At 41.9% G+C, this 23,561-nt stretch overlaps 1 protein-coding gene across 4 annotated transcripts in view; it reads right to left on the bottom strand.

Moving 5' to 3' along the window:
- LOC135984249 (uncharacterized) overlaps window positions 1–23,561 on the bottom strand; it is a 210,953-nt gene that overhangs the window by 137,778 nt on the left and 49,614 nt on the right. For 2 of the 4 annotated variants that reach the window (XM_065598998.1, XM_065598999.1), the window contains exons 3-4: window positions 21,805–21,914; window positions 13,764–13,989 (exon numbers count right to left, since the gene is read on the bottom strand). The exons of the other annotated variants lie outside the window; for them this stretch is intronic. The gene's annotated coding sequence lies outside the window, so the exon portion shown is untranslated. The remainder of the gene's footprint in view (window positions 1–13,763; window positions 13,990–21,804; window positions 21,915–23,561) is intronic. 4 annotated transcript variants of the gene reach the window in all.

Genomic DNA, 23,561 nt, shown 5'->3' with positions numbered 1-23,561 from the left:
CCCGTTCCAGCACGTGGAGTTGGAATAACTAGCTTTTCCCAGCTTTAACCAATCCATTGTCTCAAGGATAGTTAAACCATTTCAGGTTTAACTACCAACTATTATCTGTGGTCTGGCAGAGATGTTCTCCAGTCTTTGTCAGCAAATGGTGGATTTCACGTCCAAACAGAGGCATTCCACAACACAACACTTTCATAACAATGATTTCATAACATCAACCAGAATTCATAAATTGTATGTGCATACTCCTCAAATCTTGATAACATCTCAACACTTCCTGGCTTTACTGTCCCAGATCTAGGTCCTTTAATCTTCACATCCTCACCTGAAGCCCCTGTTCCTCCCCCCTCCATCTGTCAGAATCAACCCACACATATTTCCTCCCTCTGTTGGTGGGGAGGGGAGGGAATGACTAACTATCTGATCCAGTGGACCCTTATGGCTAGGAGACCAGACAGCAAGTGTGAAAAATCGGGATGGGGGTGAGGGGTTAATAGGGGCCTATATAAGAAAAAGACCCAAAAATCGGGACTGTCCCTATAAAATCGGGACATCTGGTCACCCTACTTATGGCATAGTGATGACTTGGAATAGGGCTATTCAGGTTTTCTATTTCTCAACTGGAGTGCCTTGTATTCTGGTCTCATTCATATTTCATTGATTGTCCTGGCTTTGGATGGCTCCTGGTACATCTCGTAGAGTAAAAAGCCTCTCCATTAACTGCTACAGGCATATCAAGAGCCACCTATATCTTGGAGCAGCACAGTCTGTCCCCAGTGCCTTTCATTCTAATATTGAAAGTGTCATATTTTGAATTTAAAATCAGAAATGGATTATTGGATTTCTGTGTGCATTCTCTTCTCCTGCACTCCCCCTTACCCAGCTCATCTTCCCCTCAGTTCTTAGATTCAAAATTAGAATGGAACAAAAAATGCCCTAAGACCTTTCTTCTTTCCACTTCAAAACAAGAAAATTTTCTGTTCTTCCATTTTTCAATCCCTTCTCCCCCCCCCACTCCCCCCAAAAAAGGCAAGTCACATTCCACTGTTCTGCTGGTTGAGTTTGCTTCCTGTGCAAAAAGTGTTTTTCTCTAATATACTGCAGAATACACAATTGTTAAAATCATTTGTCCAAATTCATCACTGGTGTAACATCATCTATTTCAGCTGGAGTCACATGAGGAATTAATGTGGGATATTAGTTTGCAGAATACTCTTGGTATTCAAGTGGGTATATTACATAACTGGATAGGGTGTTAATAACTATTCCAGCACCTGGGATGTATTTCACTTGTTGAGGGAGTTCTTACCTGACTTATAGAAGGAGGCTTTAATTAATTTTGTTTAAGAGAAAGCTGTAGGAAACTATTTCACGTCCAGTGGTCTGATTTGCTTTACCCGCGAACTGTATTTACAGGCAACTTTAAACTGTGAAAGTTCTTATAGAAAAAGACTTCAGTTTCCTCTGTATGAGATGGATAATAATATGACACTATTGCCAACTCAATGCCCAGGACAAGTTGCTTTGCATCCAGTGTGTATATGCTAAACTTGAACTCACTTAAAGATTAAAGTATCAAGGAACACAGTAAAGGGTTTAAAATATAATTAAGGCCCCATATACACTGCACCAAGTTTTACCTGAATTCTGTAGCAAGCTGCCTAGATTCTACAGCTCTCCAGTGCATCAGATATGAAATTCTGTTGCAACTTCACATAGATACAAATATTGGGTTTTATTGAATTAAATATAAAAATGATAATACGAGTACAATATTCCTAGCATTATTTCATTTGATATTACATTTAGTTTTATGATGCCCAAAACTTCACTTTCCATATGCTGCTGGATTTTGTAATGCAAATGCAGGTTTCCATTGTAGAAGCTGTCAGGGGAAATTTGAGGGATTTTGGCAAATGGGATGGGGACATTTTGGGCTTTTGACACCTGTAGGTGTGCGAGGCAGTTAGGGATCATGAGATAAGCACTTTAGATGGATGTTTCTGCTAAAAAGACCGTCGGTTAAACAGTTAAGTCTATTTCCATCTATTTTCTTATTCTTAAATTGTAATTGGATCAGGCACCATTTTCTTGTTCTGTATATGTACAGCACCCAACATAATGGGGTCCTGATCCAGAACTAGGGGCACTATGCTAACACAAATAATAAATCATCATCATTAGGTTTCAAAGCCAAAACCCCAATGAGATAAATGAAGCAGATCACACATTCCTTAAAGCTGTTGTTTCAGGCTCTTTGCAAAGTTTTTCTTCACAGCCATAAGTGCTAGAAGCCTTAAAATTCTGGATCACAGTTCTGTGGCAAGGGCTAGATTCTACTGCTGCAGAATCATGGGGCTTCCCTGCCTACAAGACAACCTTTTTAGAATTCTTTGAAACCTTCCTCCATAACTGAGTACCTTGAAATATACATCCATCTTTCACACTTCAGAGAAAGTAACAGATAAGGCAAATTCAGAAATGCATTGCTACAAAATGGAATACGGTTTTGTGAAACACAAATCCTATTTTTAAAGCAGTTTTGAATATTTCAAAGAATGATGTTGTGTTAATTCCAGACTTGTTCTAAATTTATATATAAAGTCCCAGTAGTAAAAATAACCTGATGGCAAGCATCTTGGACAAAATATTGTTTATCTGACAAGCAAGAATAGCTTTTACTATATATAGTTAAAGAATTAGTCTTTAAAAATTGATCCAAGATAGAATAAAAATAAGTTAGATTGAAATATTTCCAAGAATGATTTGTGCCAGCACTGACTTATGAAACATGTGCCCTGGGGTGGAGCGTGATCCTCTATTTTGTAAAGAGGGTCTCAGCAAAAAAAAGGAGGCTTGTGGTGATGAAGCCAATAAGTAACATTATTAACAAGGCCTCAAATGCATTCCCCGTGTCTGTTTCAAAATGGAGATCACCTTTCCTTTCTAAATGGCATCATTCTGGCTAGCACTTCATAAGTATATATGAACGGTAAGTATATCACCAATTGCTAACCAGTCTGTTTTAAAATAAATTGTATGATCCCTTAATAATCCTAGCAGTTAACTGTTGATGGATTTGGTTAACAGCTAACAGAAAGAGACTCATTGCCTCTGGTCCAGTAATATTACGTACCTTTGATTCTGCAGTACACCTGCTTATGCTCCTGACCTACCTCTCTCTGCAGACCCAGCTTATTTATATTACAAAGACACACGTCACTGTTTCATTTTGCTAGATTATTCCAACACGGATTTATGATTTGAGACAAAGGAGAATTGCAGCATCAAAGTCTTGTGGTGGTGTATTTATGGCCAAGCCCGTTCAAAAAACAACAGTGTTCAAAGACAGAGTGGGTGTAAAATGAAATATTTAGACAGCATCACAGTCTTCACCGAGCCTTTGAAAAGACCCTTTATGTCTTCCAGCTTCAGTTTCTACAACTAGAAAAAGGTAGTGCAATTATATCTCTGGGCTGGCTTTACGTTTGGAAGGAAGAGACACTGCTCATTGAGGACCGGGGTGGGATTTTCAATAGTACCTAAAGGACTTACATGTAGGTGTCCCATTGAAAGTTTGTGCTCCTAATTCACTGAGATATTTCTGAAAACCTCGCCCCTGCTTCTGCCCTACCTGACCACGGGAATAATCCACCTTGGTGAACATTCCTTCCAGACAGCAGTATGGCCATGGGAAAGGGAATGTGACCTGGACTTCCTTATTCCCCAGCCATCACTGGCTGCCAGAATGGAACAAAGAAGCACTTAACGCAAAGTTCCATAGCTCCATGAATTCAACCTTGGTAAAGCGTGAGGGGTGGGGGGAAGTGGGGCAGAGGCGAGAAGGAAAATCCAATATAGGAGATCATTGGAAAGTAGGACACTGAGGGGTATTTTTAAAGACACATAAAAGAGAAATAATATAAATGTGGCTTTGCCAGGAAGAAGTGTATATTAGACGGCAAGGTTTTTATTAAAGCCAGTTTTCTGAGCACTATCAAGTGGGATACATTACAATGGGGTATGTGTCTGGAAAAACAATAAAAAATTGCCTAGAAGAATGCAGATAATAGTGAGCCAAACCTCAGGTGAGATTAACATGTTCATAAAGGGCTTGTGTGCTATGTACATAAAGCAAGCAAGAGTCCACTCTCAATAATGTGTGTGTTAAATCAGGAGCAATTCTGAGTTATCCCGGTGTAAAACTGTTGTGAGATTGAATTCAGCTTTGTATGTAGTCTTTTAAGGGGTTGTATAAATTGTTCAGCTACAGTGTATTGCATGTGTCCAAATCTGCCAGACATAATAAAGCAGACTAGTGTGGTGGGTATAGCGACAGTAGTAGTGTGGCAACAAAGGACTTTCCTTCAGCAACACAAAGACAACCCTTTGCTACACTAAGCAGATTAATAACCTTCCTCTGCTGCCCTCAGCAGCTCCTAGCAGGAGTCCTAGTAGACTAGAGAGTTGCACACCTCGGATGCAGTGTTCAACAGTTACATTACACACAGAAAGCCAGACAGAGAAATACCATCAAGTTAAGCAAAGGGCCTCACTTCGCTCAACCACCCAGGCACAGCCAGCCACTGGCAGCTCATGCAGACCTGTTTTGCACAAGTTTATATGACACTGTAATTAAGATACTAGTGGCCAGTCTCCACTACTGTTCCCAAGACTGGGGCCGCGCTATTGTTCTGGCAATGCCGGATGATTTTAACAAAATGATCAGTATAGACACTCCCGCAGGGGGTTCACACACCGGCATATGGTTATGTTTTCTTTTGCAGCTGTTGGATCAAATGAGAGTCCTTTATGATCCTATTGAAACCCTTGAATTCATTTGCAATTCTAAAAATATATCTTCATTACAGTCACTGTGGTAGGAACACCTGCTGGGTGCAGAGTGCTGAACTTCCAGACGGGTAGGGCACAAGAGACGGGAATTCACAGCACATTTGTCTAGCTTGGGCTTAGTTAAGGAAGTCACATTAAGCAGGAACACAGAGGAAAGAAGGGAGTCAGTTATAGGCAGAACCATCAGAAATTGGTTTGGAGGTAGAGGATATTTTTGCAGTTGAAACAACAACAACAACGATAAGTAAGACAGATCTTGTCACAGATGCTTTTGAATTCAACAGATTTCGTGTTGTTTTGATTATCTGTGCTGTTTGACAGTTGGGGAGGTTTGCGTAGGTGTGATGGTAAACACAGCTGAACGAGGGGCCTGCTCCTGCTCCTACCCAAGTCATTGACGTCAAGAGGAGCTGGATCCAGTCCCCAAGAAAAATGTGTAAGTATACTTAGCAGGCACGTAGCCCAGTGTAGTAGGTCAACACTCTGCCTGGGCTTAGCCGTAGGGTTGCCAACTTTCCGATTGCAGAAAACTGAACACCCTTGCCCCACCCCCTGTCATGCCTCTTCCTGATGCCCTGCCTGGCCCAGCCCCTTCTCCAAGGCCCTGCCCCCACTCCCTCCATCCCCCACCCCATTGCTCATTCTCCCCCACCCTCACTCATTCGCTCATTTTCACTAGACTGGGCAGGGTGTTGGGGTGCGCAAGGGGGTGAGTGTGTGGGCTCCAGGGTGGGGCCAGAAATTAGGGGTTCAGAGTGTGGGAGGGGGCTCCAGGCTGGGGCAAGGGATTGGGGTGAGTGCTCTGGCTGGGGGTGCGGGCTCTGGTGTGCGACCGGGGATGAGGGGTTTGGGGTGCAGGAGGGTGCTCTGGGCTGGGGCTGAGGGGTTTGGCATGCAGGGCAGGCTCTGGGAGGGAGTTTGGGTGCAGGAGGGGGCTCAGGGCTGGGGTAGGGGGTTGAGGTGTGGGAGGGGATTAGGGGCGTGGACTCCGTTTGGGTGGCACTTATCTCAGGTGGCTCCTGGAAGCAGCCAGCATTTCCCTCTGACTCCTAGGTGGAGGAGTAGCCAGGCAGCTCTGCACGTTGCCCCCATCTGCAGACGCCTCCCCCGCAGCTGCGGTTCCCAGCCAATGGGAGCTGCGGAGCCGGTGTTCAGGCAGGGACAGCTCACAGTGCCCCAGTGGCTGTCCCTGTGCCTAGGAGCCGGATATGCCAGGCCGCTTCCGAGAGCCACACGCAGCCAGGGAGCCTGCCTTAGCCCCGCTGCACTGCCGACCGGACTTTTAATGGCCCAGTCAGTGGTGCTGACCGGAATCGCCAGGACCCCTTTTTAACAGGGCCTTCCAGTCAAAAACCAGATGCCTGGCAACCCTACTTAGCCATAGTCTCTTTGAGTCTCTTCCCCCCCTATGAGAACCCCCACTCCAAGGCACTATCTGTTCCCAGAGGGAGTTCCGCTCACTCCTGGGGTCCAATTATTTCTAGTCCCTGGTGGTGCTCCCCAGATCCCACCATTGGTCATTGGTTGGGAGCAGCCTTCCAGGGCCCCTGGCCTGTATCAGGCTTGTGGTATCAGCCTGTCCCCAAATAAGACGCTTATGAGGAGGGGAGATGAAGTCAGTCACTTACTTGGAAGAAGGAAGAATTGAGGGCCTGGAGGAGAAAAAGTGACAGTTTAAACTGTCTCCTCCTCTAAAGATAAGCTGCTCTTGGAGCAACAGTGTATGTGCAGCCATTTTCAACCTGCTTTCTAGTGTAAAAACGGAACTGGGAGCTGGTAAATAGGCCAAACTATTTTTTATAAAAGAAAGTGAGTGGAAAACGGGAGTTAGGCCATTAACTGCTTCTGAAAGGACAACTGAGTTTCTGGAATACAGGAAGGGGTGTTAGAGGGACTATTCAGTCCAAGTAACTGTACAAAGAGAACAAGTGGTGAAAAAGCAACAACAAATATATATCAGTTGTGAAAAGATCCTTGTGCAAGGATTCTGAATAAATGTAATTGGTTGAACTGGCTTTTGATTGTAAAACTGCATTTAGAGATAAATTTGATTATTGTTTGAATAATTGTTATATTGCTTGATTTCTATTTTTGCTAATGAGTGCATTATTATTAAATAACCATAGAAATGGGAAGTGTCCCTTTAATAACAGACTGCGGCATTTGGTTATAGCATGTGTTTGCAGGAACTGGAGAGCAGTGCGTATATTTCCAGAATGTGGATGACCCAGCCTGTTTACTCTTTTCTAGCATCCTTTTAGGAGGAGCTACTTTTACAAGTGGAGCGATACAGTCCATAAATCCTCACAAAATTGTCTTTCAGAAGTTCTTTTTAAATGAACTGTAAAATTACAAAGTTACCTTCTAGCAGCAACAAGCCTCTCCATGGGTTAGTAAACTAAGGGTGCATTCTCAGATGGTTGAAGAAACAAGCCCAAGACTTGCACCTCACCACGAACCCAAGGAAGAAACTAATAGCCAGAGAAAATTGGGTGGATGAAGAAGGGTGGACATGGGAGCAGACAAACAGCACGGAAGTTAGGATGAAGAGGGGGAAAAGACTATGAGCCTGATTCTGATCTCTTGTACACTGGTATAAATCAGAAGTAACCATAGTTAAGTAAAATGGGTGAAAATGAACAGATGTGGGGCCCATTGACTTGAATGGTGTTAAAGGATAAAGTGTATCCAAGATGTTTTATCTTGTCCTTTTGGTTCTTCTCAGATGCAGAACCAGTTTACTACCTAGAATAACAGACAATGAATAACAGAAAATTTATTCACAAATTAACTATTTTGACAGTTGGCAAAAAATGAATAACTTACTCACTGGGTGGCTGAATAATGACAAAAGCATGTGAATAATTTAGTAAAAAAATACCAAAATTTATTGGCTAAATATTAGCAATTAATAATTTGTCCAGCTCCAATAATGCCTAATCCATCTGCTACATGGGGACTAGGTCTTATCTTTGCAGGGAGATCAACATGATGCACTAATAAGCTTAAGATAATTGTAGAGCCTATCTATTAACTTATAAACGAATTAAGTCATCCATTTATATGGATATCAAAAATATCCATATCAGTTAATCACTACAAATTTCAGAAAGGATGTTGTACCTTGTGCTTCAGGACAAACTAATTTTTAAACTACTGGCAATCAGGATGAGGGAACAGATTATCCTATATCTGCCTCCTCCGGGGTTCTCACTCCTTCCTCTGAAGCATCTGCTGCTAGCCACTGTCAGAGACAGGACACTGGATTATATGGCCAAGGGGTCTCTTCCCATTTTTTTAAAACTTCAAAACTAATATAGATCCCAGAATGCATTTGAGTCCCTCTATCCCTCAATTCTAAATCATCTTTCATTAAAACCAGGCCAACAGCAGAACCAAATCCAACCAAGGGTTTGGAATTCCTGCCTGTCACGGAGTCACCGGGCGATACTCTAGAACTGCTCCATATGAAGCCAGTCAGGACTCTGGGGGAACACGCCTCCTCTCTCTGAGAATACTATCGCCAGGGCAAGAAGCTTAAGAGCTTTGACCTTCCTGGGTCTGATCTCGGAGCATTCAGCATCCCTTTCCACACCGTGTGCTTCCCGCAGCAAGTCTGCCAGGGCAGGGCTCCTGGGGAAATCAGAGAGCCCTGCACCCCAACTCCACAGTCAGATGTGACTCTCAGCCACCCGATAAAACAGAAGGTTTATTAGTTGACAGGAACACAGCGCAGAACAAAGCTTGCTATCTCAGAAATCAGTGACTTTCAGCCAACTCCATCTTGGGGAGTCCTGGGCCAGAAGCCCTGGGCTCCCCCTCTTACAACTCCCCCCCAAGCAGATTGCCAGCGTCTAGCGACCCGACCTCAGACACCCCCATTGCTCCTCCTCCTTGTCTTTGTCTCACTTGCTGGGCAAAGAGTCACCTGGTCATCACCTGGTTGCATCCCCCTCCTGGGTGTCAGGTTATGAAGGGCATCGCTCATAGCATATGTACAGGCAGCTGGAGCAGCCTCACCTGCCCCAGAGGTCTCAGCCAAAGTCACACACCCTTATTCCCACCACCAAGGTATTGGTGCAGCACACAGGGAAACAGAGGCACACACGGTATTCATGGAAAACAGTAACACTGCTATAGGCTCAACAGTAAGACTCACATACAACGTAACAAGGGAAAATCTCCACTTCATCACATTGCCTTCCATCTGTTAGGTTTACTTAAAAATGGCCACAGGAGTCTGGCTTCCATGCCAAATTGACAGAGATGTGGATAGTTGTTCTTGGTTTGGAGTAGATAGCTATTTTCAGATACAAAGATTAATTCAATCAGGAGCCAATGCATTAATGTTGGATCCAATTTCTTTTGGCCATGTTTGTTTACAGAGAGTTTCTAAAACTAAGCCTCTCTCCTCTCTCTGTGATACAGAAATTAAATAAAAGGGTTTTTTTTTTAAATATAGGAATATTATACTAACAATGAATTCAACCTTTCTGAAATAGAAACTATATGTCTGCAGCATTGATTAATTTAATGTTGCAATAATTATAGCTGAATAATATGTTAGATTTCTCTGGTAGCCTGCTATACAGTAGGTTCTACATAGGCAAAGAACACTGGAGAACAAAGAATTTGGATCTTTGTGTGTGAAATAGAGAGAGTTAAACTGTAATTGTTAACTAAATACAATTCTTCCTTAGCAAAAAATGGAATAATCTCATTGTCAGGATTAGCTGAGACGCAGTGTACAAAATATAGTGGCAGTAGAGTAAATGCTGAACCTTGCTGGCATGGGTAATGCAAAACAAAAGATTAACTGCTGAAATTTATTGTTCCACCAACAAATTAAACATAATGCTTATAGTTCATTTTATTATTCTCTTTTGGTTTATTTTTATATTCTAGCACACTAATACAGATAGTGCCTGAATCACCACTCTGTCGCATTCGTTTTGCACCAATGTAACCCTAGTGGAGTCTCACAGGTGGAGAACTGGTGTAATGATGGGTGAATCAGGCTCTTAGATTTTAATCTATCCTTGGTCACTGCAGTGGGGCACTTTGCATCTTGGAAAATGTATTTTTGGGCACGCAAGCCTGGCATAGCAGTGAATTTTCTGAGGCACTGGGATGAGTGCCATATCCCAGTGGGTCATGAGAAGGATCAAGGCATTATAAATTACCACTGCAATAAGTTATGCCAGACTGTAGCATTAAAATATGGACAATGTTGGAGGGGTAGCGGGAAGGATCTTTGCAATAGCAAGAGTCCCTGGGGCACCAAATGGAGCTGGCATCCAGCTGCCCTTCTGAGTGTGCAGCATGTGTTTCTCCTATGCTAGGCCAGCTGGGGCCTTACTCCATCCCAGCCCCCACTATTGTCTTTGGAGAATCTAGTGTCAGCAGTAGCACTAGACTAGTGCAAGGCCTCCTCTCCTATACCAACTATGGCTGGTCCTTCAAAAGGAGTACCAGGGAGGAAAAGCCTCCTATGCCTTTATTATCTCCACCTTTGCATACCCATGAAGAATAAGCCACCATGAGGCCCATTATTATGCTTACAGATTGCTGTTTTCAAGAAGTGCTGTGCAAATCAAGGTGCTTTGGAGAGCTGAAAATGTACAAGAGATCACAACAGCCACCATCAAAATGTTGCCACCTCTTGATGTAGGATTTGCCAACAATTGTTTAATAATGGCATCAGCAATGACACGTAATAGTTTCAGGAGAGATCAAGTCTGTTATTTAATGAGCTGGCAAGCGTGAACGCGTGGCGTTAATATCTGCCAGCTGGAATCAACATTGCTTAGCCATTTGTCAACCTCCTATACTGCTAAGACCTAATGGGGATTCTCTCGTTCAAGCAATGGAGGCCTGTGCTTTTGGAACAAGGTGATTAGAGTTCTAGCCCAGCTGTTGGAGTGAAGTTACAAGTGGCTACTGTGCAAACAGAGTAAAGTGTTTAGTTACAACAGGTTAGCCAACTGAAGCGACAGGGAAACGGTGAGCAGAACACAATTACCTGGTAATTACCCAATGATATTTAATGACCAAACGTGGTCAGAGCCTTAATCTTATGTCCCATACCAACGATGTATCAAATCAGGCAGTCTGACACTGTAATTTTATTTTTTCAGTCAGAATAATTGTTTGTATCCTGCCATTATAAAGCTTTCAAAATTTTTGATGCACTGTTTTTAATTTTCCCTATAACATTGCATTTTCAGATGTCCTGCCAAAACCACTACCATAAACCCCAAAAAATATAAATAATGAAATTATGTATTGTGCTTTCTGCATTTAAAGTGAACTATTTTTCAGCTATATTTGAAAATAGGGTTTTAGCAAGATCATGCTTATTCTCTAGAATACACTTACTTTAGAGAGTGTGATATAAACCCTCTTTGCTCTTGAGTCATGGACTTTAAATTTAAAAAGTCATCTGCCTCTACTTAAAAAATAAAAATCATTATTTTACATTTGATATAACAAAACCTGGCTCTGGACTGAACAGCAAAAGGCAAAGCATGACAACAGCTTGATTGAATTAACCATCAGAGAGTCTCTTGACTGAATTACAACTTTTCAATTCGGTTCTTTCAGTTCACTCATTTATTTCATCTAGAATATTTCTAGAAAGAAATCCCTGTCTCCTTCCAAATATAAATCTGGCTATTTATCAGGAGACATGCACCCACCCCACCCCCCAAAGATAGTCTTTAAACAACATGAAGGTCTAGAACAAGCAAACAAACATACAATAACTCAAAGGAAAAGTTAAATTATCATCTTTATGATTAGCTGCTCCTCCATCTTGAATTCATTCCTTTGTGCCTAGAGAAACAGCTGGGATCTGAGATCAGTGCATGATATTACCTACCATATAGTAGGCATAATACCTTGGAACAGCAAAGTCAAGATAGGGACTGAGGGAAAAATGTTTCCCTCATTTCGAAAATCTTACAATGGGAGAAAACTTCCTTGGGAACTATCCATCATCCCCTCCAAAGGGGGAAGGGGGTGCATGCAAATGTTAATCATTAATTACATTAAGTGACTTTACAATTTAGTGTGAAGTTTCATGGATGTTTTAGGTAATTGGCATGGAACTGACAATTCTAATAGTGGCCAAAATCTGGTCTCATTTGCACCAGTGGATATCTGGAGTAACACTCTTGATGCCAGTTGACAGTCCTGGAGAACAATGTCCTCTGTATGCAGCACAGATAGCTTCCTCACAAGCATTATGCCTCAATGCTGTACTGAAGAGACACCCCTTGAGTGAGAAAGCAATTCATTGTTCATGCTCATTCAGTTCACAGGCTCTCTCCTCAGCTGTCAATAAGGACAGCACTTAGTGCAAAGCATGGTGGTGGTTTTTGATGTGGACACATCTACAAAGAAGCTGACTTCAGTGGAGTTACCCCAGATTTTACACCAGTGCAACTGAGGTCAGAACCTGGAGCATTATGTATTTTCTATGTAATTTTACAGAATATTACTGCACATATTTTCTGTTATGTAAATAGTAATTTAGGACTCCACAAGACTTTTAGCATCATGAAACATAATAAATAAAATATTTGGCAGTATTTCTAATATGGGGAAACTGGCTCAGATAAGAACTAACCTGAACCTTCACCCAAAAAAGTGACATCAGGTTTGATCATATTCAACCCTCATCTCTATTATTATTGTTACCAGACCTGGCAGCCTCCTTATTGGTGGGTTAATACAGCTATGCAGTGTCCCCTGAATGACAACACTGGCATTAGCTCTGTTTAACAAAAGAACAACCTCTGTTCATTTCTAGAAGAGAGTACAGAGGCATCTCCCCTCCTTGCACGCTCTCCCCAGGAAATACTTCACTTCAGCTTCCTCTCAGTTACTTCCCCAGACAGGGCAGGGGTGTTTTCCATCTGGGAAGCAGCCACTCCTTTTAGAGGCATTTTGTGGATGTGCTACACACAGACCCAGTCAACACAGTAACTGTGAAATTAGTATTCATTTTCACATGCCTTTGGCTTACTACATTCTGGACAGCATTTGAAGTGCCAATCTCAGGCTGTTGCTGAAGTAACTCAAGCAGAACCAGAAGCAGAAATTATAGACAATCTTGTGATGCAGCCTGCTCTTGCAAGACTATCCAGGCCAATTTTGCAGACCCAACAAGTTCAGATACAATTTGGATAATCATTTGAAATACTGAATGCCTACGCAGACAGCCAAGCCATCTGAGGTTCAGCCCTCACTAAGTATCACATAATACTGCATAGAAAGAAACTGTTCATAAAACACATTGCTCATGCCATATTAAAAAAAAATTATTGCCAAATACCACTTTCTAAAAACATATCTCTTTGGAACTTGGCAAAAAAAAAAAAAAAAAAAAAAGAAAGAAAGATCCGAAACTCAAAAGTTAAAAAGTTTGTGTCCATCCCCAGACAGTACATCAAACATGGCTTTATGGATCAACACGGTATTTTTAATGTTGATCCAAGCTGGCAATTTGTATGCCAAGTTTCAACATGATACCATTTAAAACAGCGGAGATCATATACAGTACCTTGCAAATAGGTTTGCTTGCTTGTTTAGTGTTAATGTACAAGCAAAGAAGGAAAGCATCTGCTGTTCGGATTCAGAGCATTGCTAGTACATGGGTGTGCCCTGCTTAGAGACGGGACTGTGCAGAGCTGCCTGGCACATCAGACTCAGCAGCCATCAAAGAACTCATTGACGCATACACCATGCTCTGTAAAGAGCAAAGGTGACACAGTCACAAGCAAAATTACATTGTAATATAGTATATGATATATAGATATTTATTCTGTGCAAACAGACGAGTTTGGTCCAGAACAGATGCCTCTAAGTATGGAGTAGATAGGAAGATATGAATTAAGCATCCTCACCTTGGTACATGAAGGTCCCAAGTGTGTTGTTTTTACTCCATCACTCAAATGTGATCTTGTATTAATAGCAAAGTAACTGAAGGAGGCATAAACAAAGAGATTGGCATGTCTATATCATGTGATGACATCTCTGCTAATAATTATTACTTGGATCACCCAATTCGCTTTGTGCTTCGCAAAATGAAAAGGCGGAACAGGCCAAGGTGCTCCGTTGCTGTGTAGTAGCCTGTCCAATGAGAAAGAAAAGCTGCTGTTCATTAAGGAACCTGTGAACTCTCAAGCATCTCGTAGCATTTAAATTTCAGATCAGCCATCAATAAAAAAGCCCAGATGACACCTGACATAATGGGGGAAATCAAAGAGTGTAAATCTATGTTAGCCTTTGATGGCATCTGAAGATAGTAAAAGGCCAGCACTGCCTGCTAAACAAATCAGCCTGTTCAACGGTGTGCTCTTGTCTTCCTGCTTGGAGCCTATGTTCATCCACTTCCCTACTTCAAACATCAGGGAGGCAGAACACGAGGACTGCATGATCCTCACTATCATTCAGTTCTTAATACAAAGCATTGCATGAAATGTCAACTGCACAACCCCCATTACAGTCACTAATAATTCCCAACATAATGTTTGCAGTAAGAACCCCCCGAAGGTTTTCTCCCCAGGACAGTTTCATGCAACCAGGGCCAGATCCTCTGCTGGTATAAATCAACATGGCTCCATTGACTTCAGTGAGTTATGTTGATTTCCCCAGCTGAGGTTTTGGTCCCACAGTGTGTGGATTGCAAGGCCAGAGGCATATTTCAGTCAGAATTATCCATAAAAAGTCATAGTGGCATGCTAATTTCCCAACAACAAAGGTTGACTGGATAATACAAAGATTTTTCTTTAGTAACTAAGTAAATTTTTATATTAAGACGTCCACATGAGGAATTGCATTATGTTACAGAATCACTACTACTCAACAATATGTGGAAGCACCATCATTTTCTAATTCACTACAGCAACTTACACTTATTACCATTTAGGATAGACATTAGCCTGGAAGGATCATACAAATTCACATCACAACTGTACTCAATGAGATTCAACATCAAATTTTATTATGCAGCGCTGTCTGCAAAGTCAGACCGAGCACTTTTAAATGTCATTTGCGATTGAAACCACGAGTTCCAGTAGCTTCTACAGTCCTTGAAGCGCTGCCGGTTTTTAATTTTCAGGGCCAGATCCTCAGCTGGTGTAAATTGATGTCGCTCCATTGGCATCAATGGAACTAGGCTGATTTTCACCAGCTGAGAATCTCACCCCCTTTCTATTGAAAGGAAGTGGAATCAGGAATCCTCTAACCTTTCAATTTAGCTTTTTCTCAGTAGACAGTTAAAGATTAAGGAATTTGTGGCTACTGGCAAAAAGTTTCATTCACTACTATAAAGCAGCCAGTCTGCCGAGTAGCTAATCTGTCGTGACTAATACTGTAATAAATAATAATAATAATAATGGTCAAAATGCAACTTCACAATTGATGTCTATAGGCAAACTCCTGCCTTGTCCTGCAGGAGTCTGCAGAAATGACTGGCAGAAAGGTGCAGGAGCCTCTGCTCACCCACCCCTCCCAGTGCACACATATAGCAACCAGAGAGAAAAGTTATCTAACAGCCTCTTGAGTGCTACCCAGGGGCCTTGGTAACATGCTTGATGATGGTCCAGCAGCCCACCCTGGAGAGGACCACAGCAGCAAGGATCACTGCTGAGTACTGTCCATAGACTCCTCCGAGTCACCCTATCAGGTGCAGGCAGAATGGATGAGAGAACCTCAGCTTGGTCAAGACAGCCCTGCTCCTTCCCCCTGCACCTCAGCGTGGCTAGTTCATTGGCACGACAGTGCAGGGAGAGCTTGTAGCACTGTTCTCCTTACTCTGTTTTTTCTCTAGTGCTGTCAATCTTGGAGCTTTCACAAGATTCACCATGTCTAAACCCCTGGATCTGTGCATGCCTAGAGCTTTGGGAAGTCTAACTCCACATCCAGATGTTATAGCTGGGTCTCATCTCTTCACACAACAAGGGGGCACTATTAATGCAACTACTGCATTCAGCTACTATAAATAAACTATTGCTAATGGACCTAACCCTGAGAAATACTAAGCAGCTGCAACTCCCATTGAAGTTAATAGGAAATGTAGCTGCACAGCACCTTTTGGAAGTTGGCTGATAACAACAACCTGAACAGAAACAGAAAATGAGAACAGCTAGAAAGTTCCTGTTTCTGGCTTCTCAGAAACACTTACTGGCAACCAGTATTGTACACTCTATCCCATGAAAGAAAGAAAGAATTTTCAACTCCCTATAAAATCCTCAACTTTAAAACTAAATAATTAACAGCAGTAAAATACAAGCACCATCTTCTGTTCAAATGAATTCAGTAAATGGTTTGTGGTGCACTGAAATAGACAGTTGAGGGGAAATTATTGTCGTTATTTAAGTATATCTTATGGATCATTATTACTGAGATTATGATGAATCCTAATGTCATAGTTAATTGATTATTGGCACTTTGGACAATTAGTAGCCACAAACATTCCAAATGACTAGTTAGCAGAATATCACACTGTTTATTGCTACTTTAATTTAGAGTCTAATAAAGAGTCCATATAGCAAAGTTAGGTTGCAATGTATTATTAGATCACATTCCCTGGAAACACATTACACAGCAATCCTACAGCAGAAGGCTGAGTCAGCAACAGACTCTTAGCACACATAGGTGCTGGACCTAAGGGTGCTGGGGGTGCTGTCACAACCCCTGGCTATATTCAGGGTTTTCAGTTTGGTTCAGTTACTCTCAGCACCCCCACTATACAAATTATTCCAGCACCTGTTAGCACATGAATGTTAATTATGTGCCAACACGTAAGTGAGGGGGGCAATGTTTGGCAGGCACCAGTACGCTAATGATGACTTACGCCCAAGCATGGGTGAATGGTCTTATGCTTCACTGTATTGTGATCTGCAATTAAAAAAAAATTTTAAAAAGAGAGACCGCAGTAGATTCAACTGCAAAAAAAGAGAAAACCCATCTACACTGCTGCTTTGTGAGATCAGCAGCTTGTGCTTGCAATAATCTTTCAACAACATCCTGACACTCAAAAACAATCAACTATGAAAGCTCACTGTGTCATGAAATAAACGGAGATGTGACAAGAGCAAGTCAGGTGCTGTGCGTGTACCTTTGCAGCAGCGGGAAAACCTGCTTAAAAGGAGATTTGGGATATTCTTGGTAAAATCTCTAAGGGCATTGTGGAGGAGTCAGTTTAGAGTAATTGGTACAGTTGAATGAAACTAGAAAATGTATAACTTTCCTCGAGAAACAACGGAAATAAATCAAATCCTTTTAATAGATACTCTTCTGGATGTGTTTCCAGACAAATATACATGCAGGCAAACAGCGCTAAAATAATAAAAGCAACTGCGTATAAATGGCACTCTCTCACTCAACAGATCCTCTAACTCTGGATGTGTTCAGATCACATCTGCTGTCCTGCGTATCAAAAATCATTTTTGCTGCTTTTTAATCATGTTAGCAGTGCGAAGACCGAAGCATGGGAGAGTTAGCTGAAAATTCTATTCCTGCCTGTTAACCAGGCCAGGCCTCAGTTCTACAACCCTGATCAACATGGGCAGACATATTGACCTATCACTGAGTGGATGAGAGTTGAAGCAGTGAGCTCTTTGTCTTTTCACCTCCATTTTACAGAGGAGGAAAACAAGGCAGAGAGGTGAAGAGTGTTGCCCACGGGCACACTGAGCAGCAGTGGCACATACAAGGTACGAACTTAGGCATTCTTGGCCACTGCCACCCCTACCCCTGTGCATTCCTTTAGGCCATACAGGTTCTCTCTCCTAGCCAAGATATTAGTCCCCAAACTATAGCAATCCTGACACTTTGCTCCAGCCCTTAACTACAGACTATCCATAGTACTTATGTGGTCCTCATCATCTGAGCACCTGAACTTTGATGTATATATGATCACAACAACCCTGTAAGGTAGGAAAGTACTATTATCCACATTTTACACATGGAGGACTGAGGAACAAAGAAGCTAAGTGACTTGCCCAAAGTCACACAGTCAGTCTATGGTAAAGGAGGGAACAGGGCCGGCTCCAGCTTTTTTGCCGCCCCAAGCGGCGGGGGGAAAAAAAAAAGAAAAAAGAAAGAAAAACCCGATTGAACTGCCACCAAAGTGCTGCTGAAGAGGAAGACCGGGAGTGAAGGACCCGCCGCCAAATTGCCACTGAAGACTGAAGCAGGCCAATTGAGCTGCCGCCGCCGCCGCCCCAACAACGGACGGAGTGCTGCCCCTTTCTATTGGCCGCCCCAGGCACCTGCTTCTTTTGCTGGTGCCTGGAGTCGGCCCTGGCAGGGAATTCACCCCAGGTCTCCCAAGTCCTACGTTAGGCCCCTAACTGCTACATCATCTTTCCTATCATCATGTTGAGCCTACTAGTAAGATGAGACAAGAGTATTTAAATATGAGGAACTAAGAACTTTGATGTGAAGTCACAGTGAATTGCTCTTACAAAACATAATGCTGATGCAAAATCAGTATGTGTTAGCTGGGTGAGTCAAAGGTTGGTGAGAGGAGAAAAGAAGGAGCAGGACAAGTGTGCCTCATCACAGTATCAGAGAAAGAGAGGTGAAGCTAAGGGCTTTACATGATTGTCAAAACATTTAACTAGCACTCACTTCCCCTTGAAGTGTCATAGCAGCAGCAGATGGCACCAGGCCAGCAGAACACAGACATTATAAGCTGCAGAAAGAAAACCAGGACATACTTTTCAAAGGCATCTGGCGAGGTTCTCTTCCTGCCAAGAGAGCCAGTCAAATGCACATCAAGTTAAAAAAATGCCACTATTTATGGACAGAGCCTGAAAATGCAGAGAAAAGAGACCCAGCTAGAGAGGGTACCAGATCAAACAATACTCCTGCTCAGCTTGTTAATGAATCAGATAACAGCAAAAAAGGAGGAGCATGGCAAACATAAGAGATTAATAAGCAGAGACAGGCAAAATGGTTTGGAGAAAATAAGAACTGAAATAAAATGTCACCCTAAACCCATCCCTTTCTGCAGGTTCAGAAAGTTTTGGTTTCCTCCAAGACTGAAAGTTCAGGTACCAATATATCCCAAGTGGGGCTGTTCTATTGGTATTTTTGATCCCACTGGAACCAGGATGTACCTATCTCTCCAGGACGTTTGTCAGGGGTCCTCATCATTGTTTAAAGCTGTGTAAGTTCAATTTGTCCCTTTGCTAATTTAGAGATATCTCCTCATACCCTTGGCTCAGATGAGGTTCCTGTTCTTACTGAAGCCACTGGGTTTTGCCTTTTGGGGACTAGCCTGTTTTTGCAGGCATTGGATATAGTTGTCTAAAAAACAACCATTTTCATCTTTGATAAATAGGATCCTGTTACTTAATTCACTGTATGCTGGACTGATCCTTAGATTGCAGGACATTCTTGATAAAGAAATCCTTAGATTATAGTTTATTCTGAATTCAGAGGCTAATCTAGATTTCTTACTAAGATTAGGCCAATTCAACATAGTGCTCCTGTTACTGAGTCAAAGCTAAACTCAGCCAGGGCATGAACTGCATTGACTTCAATGGAGTTGCACCTACTTTCATAAGGGTTGAATTTGGCCCATGGCATTGGCTCTCAGTATCCATGTTGCAACTTGTTATGATTTTTAAATTGCCAATTTTCCCAATGTAGGAGATGCAAATATAGCGCAGAGCCAGTAGGTTCCAGCCCTGGAAGTAGAGCAGCAATCATGGAGTGGCGATTCCACAGCCAAGGAGAGGAGGATTCTTTTTCTCCTAATCATCCCAGGAACCCCTTCACCTCCCATTGGATGATACAGAATAGCTGAGGTGTGCATTGGAGACAGTGCTTGGGTTGTATTTAGGGTGACCATACGTACCGTTTTGGCCGGGAGAGTCCCTTTTTTAAGCCCTGTCCCAGACGTCCCAACTTTTTTGGCAAAACTTGTGCATTTGTCCCGTTTCCTCTTACCAATGGATCATCAACGGGACAAATGCACAGTTTTGTCAAAAGAGTGGGGTGGGACCTCTAGTGGGGCAAAGGAGCTAGTGGCAACACCAGCCCTCTGTATGAGAGGGGGCTCAGGAGAGTGGCTCAGGCCAGTCCAGCCCCACAAGGGTGCACAGCAGGGGACCTTGGGCCGTCCCTGCATGCAGGGGGTAGAGAGGGGCCTCGTGCTGGCCAAGGGCGGGTGGCATGGGGGGCTTGTACTGGCCCCATAACCGGGGCAGAGAGGAGGGCCTTGGGCCAGCCCCTGGAGGCAGAAAGGACTGGGGGGGGAGAGGCCACAGGCTGGTCCTGTGCCGGGTCCTATTTTCCCTTTGGGAAAATATGGTCACTCTAGGTTGTATTGCATTACTGACTACAACAGGAAAAAGGCTGCATATGACACTTCCATGTACAGTGTGACATATTTTGACTGTGTGTGGCACTAAAGACTAAGCATGTCTTAAACAGCAATTAGACATGATTTTCTATTACAGTTGACTGTGAAACACATTTGGGTGTAGTGTTTCCAACATTTTGTTCACTCCAGTAATAAATTTCACTTGGAATTAGAAAATACCATACTAATTAATGGAAGATAGTGGAATGGAATTTACTGAGGTGCCACTTCTGAATTGCACTGATGACCAAAAAACTATAAATGTATTTACATTTATATTCAGTTATTCATGTATTTCCAGTAAGTACCAAAGTCTTGTTATTCATCCCTTGTAAGGGATTTTTAACATGCAGGGATTAGAGAACAATGTATCTCTTGGAGCAGTTTTCAGATTGTCTTTCATTCCCTCAGTCTTGCCAAATTAAAGAAGTAGGAAGAACGATCAGACCCTTGGGCCTGCTTTACTCTTTGTTAGCATCCTTGTTTGGTCCTAATCTTGTAAAACCTTTTCTAATTCAGTCGTCCCTGCTCACGTGAGTCAAGTCCTATTGTAAGAGAAAGGCCTAGGCAAGTGGCTAAGAATGTCCCTTTAAGGCCATGCTTTTCCAGGCTGAGTGTGAAGACTGCTGCAGCAACAAGGCTAACAAAAGAGCATTAACTCCACATCTATGTATGCAAATGCCTCAATTTACTCCCACAAGATATTACAGTGAGTGCAAATTTTGGTGGGATCAGGACCTTTTTCCTTTTCAAGTATTAGGTTTACAAATTAAAAAGGAGGTGCAAAGGATACAACATTCTTAAAACTTCTGTATTTATTTTACATTTTTAAAATCACTGTGCATAACACTTTCTAGACATGGAAATGTAATAATGCTTCAACTCAAACCAGCTGACTGCTGGAAATCAGATCATTAATAGTGAATTAACAACATATGATAATTTGACATTTCCAGAGCTCATTACTTTGAAGTTGGAGATGAAGTCAGTGTTTTCTGTTCATTAAGTAAATGGGAAGCTTTAAAGATTTTTGAAATCTATCAGATTGATTGAAATGGAGAAACTGAACCCGAGTTAGTTATCTTGGGTTGAATCCTAGCCTCCCACATACAAAAAGGTCCCCCCTCCCCACCCCTGATCATAAACAGAATTGGTTGAAAAATATGAACATGCTACTGATTTCTGAAGGAAGAACTTTGCTAAGTTGTGGTGTTTCCCATTGAAATATTTGTTTTCAATGAATAGTGTTGTTGGCATGTACAGTAATAAAATCTAAATGAGTAAGTCCTGCCTCACTATCAGGCCCGGAGCCCAGAAATCTGAAACACAGGCTTGCAAAAAAAACAAAGAACAAAAAACAAAAAAAAAACCCCACACATGAGATCTTTGAAAATATAAAACAGTATTAATCAGAGGTAGGTCTGAGCTGTGAAGTTTGGATCTAGATTCAAACTCTCCTAAAGTTTGGGGATGTTTGAATCTGGGGTTTTGATCTGAGCTTATCTTCTAAGACTAATGTTGCTGAGAAATATTAAGGTTTATATAACTTTACAATTTCCTCTCACCTTTGTATTCCATATGAAGAGGCTGATTCTTCTCCTACAGAAGACAGTGGGAATGTCAATCAATATTGATTTCAGTGGGAACAACAGTAAAGATGCACACAGTACAGGGTCTGCTTAAGACAGAAAATTGTTTTATTTTCCTATTAATTATACAGATTTCCCTCTCAGCAACCACCCACATACTGTTCAATATATGTGGAATATATAAATAATACAAACATAATAAAAATGTGAGTAAATAAATGTAGTACTTAGAGATCTTGATGCCTATAACAGGTTGCATCTAAAATCACAAGCATTGTAACAGGTTACAGATGCACTACCTAGTCTCTGGTGAACAAAGGGTTAACTCCAGCCAAAAAACCCCTTGCACAGGTGCTCTGGGGAGGACTATCGGAAGGAAGAAATAGCTTTGAGAAGGATGGACTAAAGCCCCCAGGTTCAGAAGACTCCATTCTACCCCAGGCTGGGAAGACTTCACATTCTGATTATGTAAAATTATTCTACTTTCTTGCTATGAATTCTAACCTTTGAATAAGACACCTTGCAGAGAGTAAGCAACTTGTTTCCACTGAGTGTGCCACAAACTTTTAATACCAGCTCAGAAATGGTTTATTTACATTTTGCCATCTTATTTTTCATATCATACTTTATGTTCTTCCTTCATACATCACGGGCCAGATTCTCAGTTGATATAAATCTGTATAGCTGCACAGGAGTCAAGAGAGCTATGTCGATCTACACTGCCAAAGGCCTATTATATCTACCAAGTCACAAAGACCTGGTCTACACTTGACAAGTGTACCAATATAACCGACCGTGTCAGTTAGGAAAGTGATAGTTTTTACTGATATATAGTTATACCTGTACAAGCCCTAGTGTGACCACAGTTAAACTGATAAAGTTCTTCTTTTTCCCCTATACAGGAGTAAAGAACCTTTATACCGATCTACCTGCTTCCCCACTAAGTGAGTTGTATTGCTTTAACTATACTGGTACAACTTTCTAGTGTTAAAACCTTCATCACAAATCTACTACTATCATAGTGTCAAAATCTATCCTTTGTTGCACACGGCTCCCAGAAATATCAATGGGAGCCATGAATACACCGCCGAAGAATAGAATTTTTCATCCAGTTACTATTGTTAAACTAGTCACCCTCTCTAACATGGAGGATACATGCAATTTATCATATGGCATCATTAGCACATGAATAGTACCAACCCCTATGTGGTCTATAATTTATATATTTGTTGCTTGTCAAGTGCTTTCAGACTTTGGACATGAGGCAAATTATATACAAGTCAGACTCCATTTGATCACAAAGAACCTGCTCCTATGCCTGATGGTGTCAGTGACAAAATTCCGCCCCCTCTTCCGCCCCCAACTTCAAAGGAGGAAGCAGGATCAGGCCCAAGGAAATAAGTGAACCTTGTCCTGATTTTTTCCCTTTAGTTTTCATTTCTATAGTCATGTAAGAAGATCTGTATCATGGCTAGAAAAGAAAACAAAAGCAATCAGTATTGTCAGCTTAAAATGGAAGGAAAAGGACCAGCTGAGATTCCAGCTGAGACTCTGCTGTAAGCCCAAATTCAGACAGAGATCCTATTTTTACAAGGGAATAATGTAAGATAGTTTTAATCAACATGCCTCCAGGCGCAAACTGTTCCAGACTATTTCTAACAAGATATGAAGAAGCCAAGAAAAGTTATTGCTTGTACAAGTCTAATAATTATGTCTTAATAAAGGAACTGAAT

This window comes from Chrysemys picta, chromosome 6 (genome assembly GCF_011386835.1).
Source record: "Chrysemys picta bellii isolate R12L10 chromosome 6, ASM1138683v2, whole genome shotgun sequence".
Taxonomy (NCBI): Eukaryota; Metazoa; Chordata; order Testudines; family Emydidae; genus Chrysemys; species Chrysemys picta.
The sequence above is the reverse complement of the archived record's forward strand: the minus strand, read 5'-3'. Positions and strand labels throughout refer to the sequence as shown.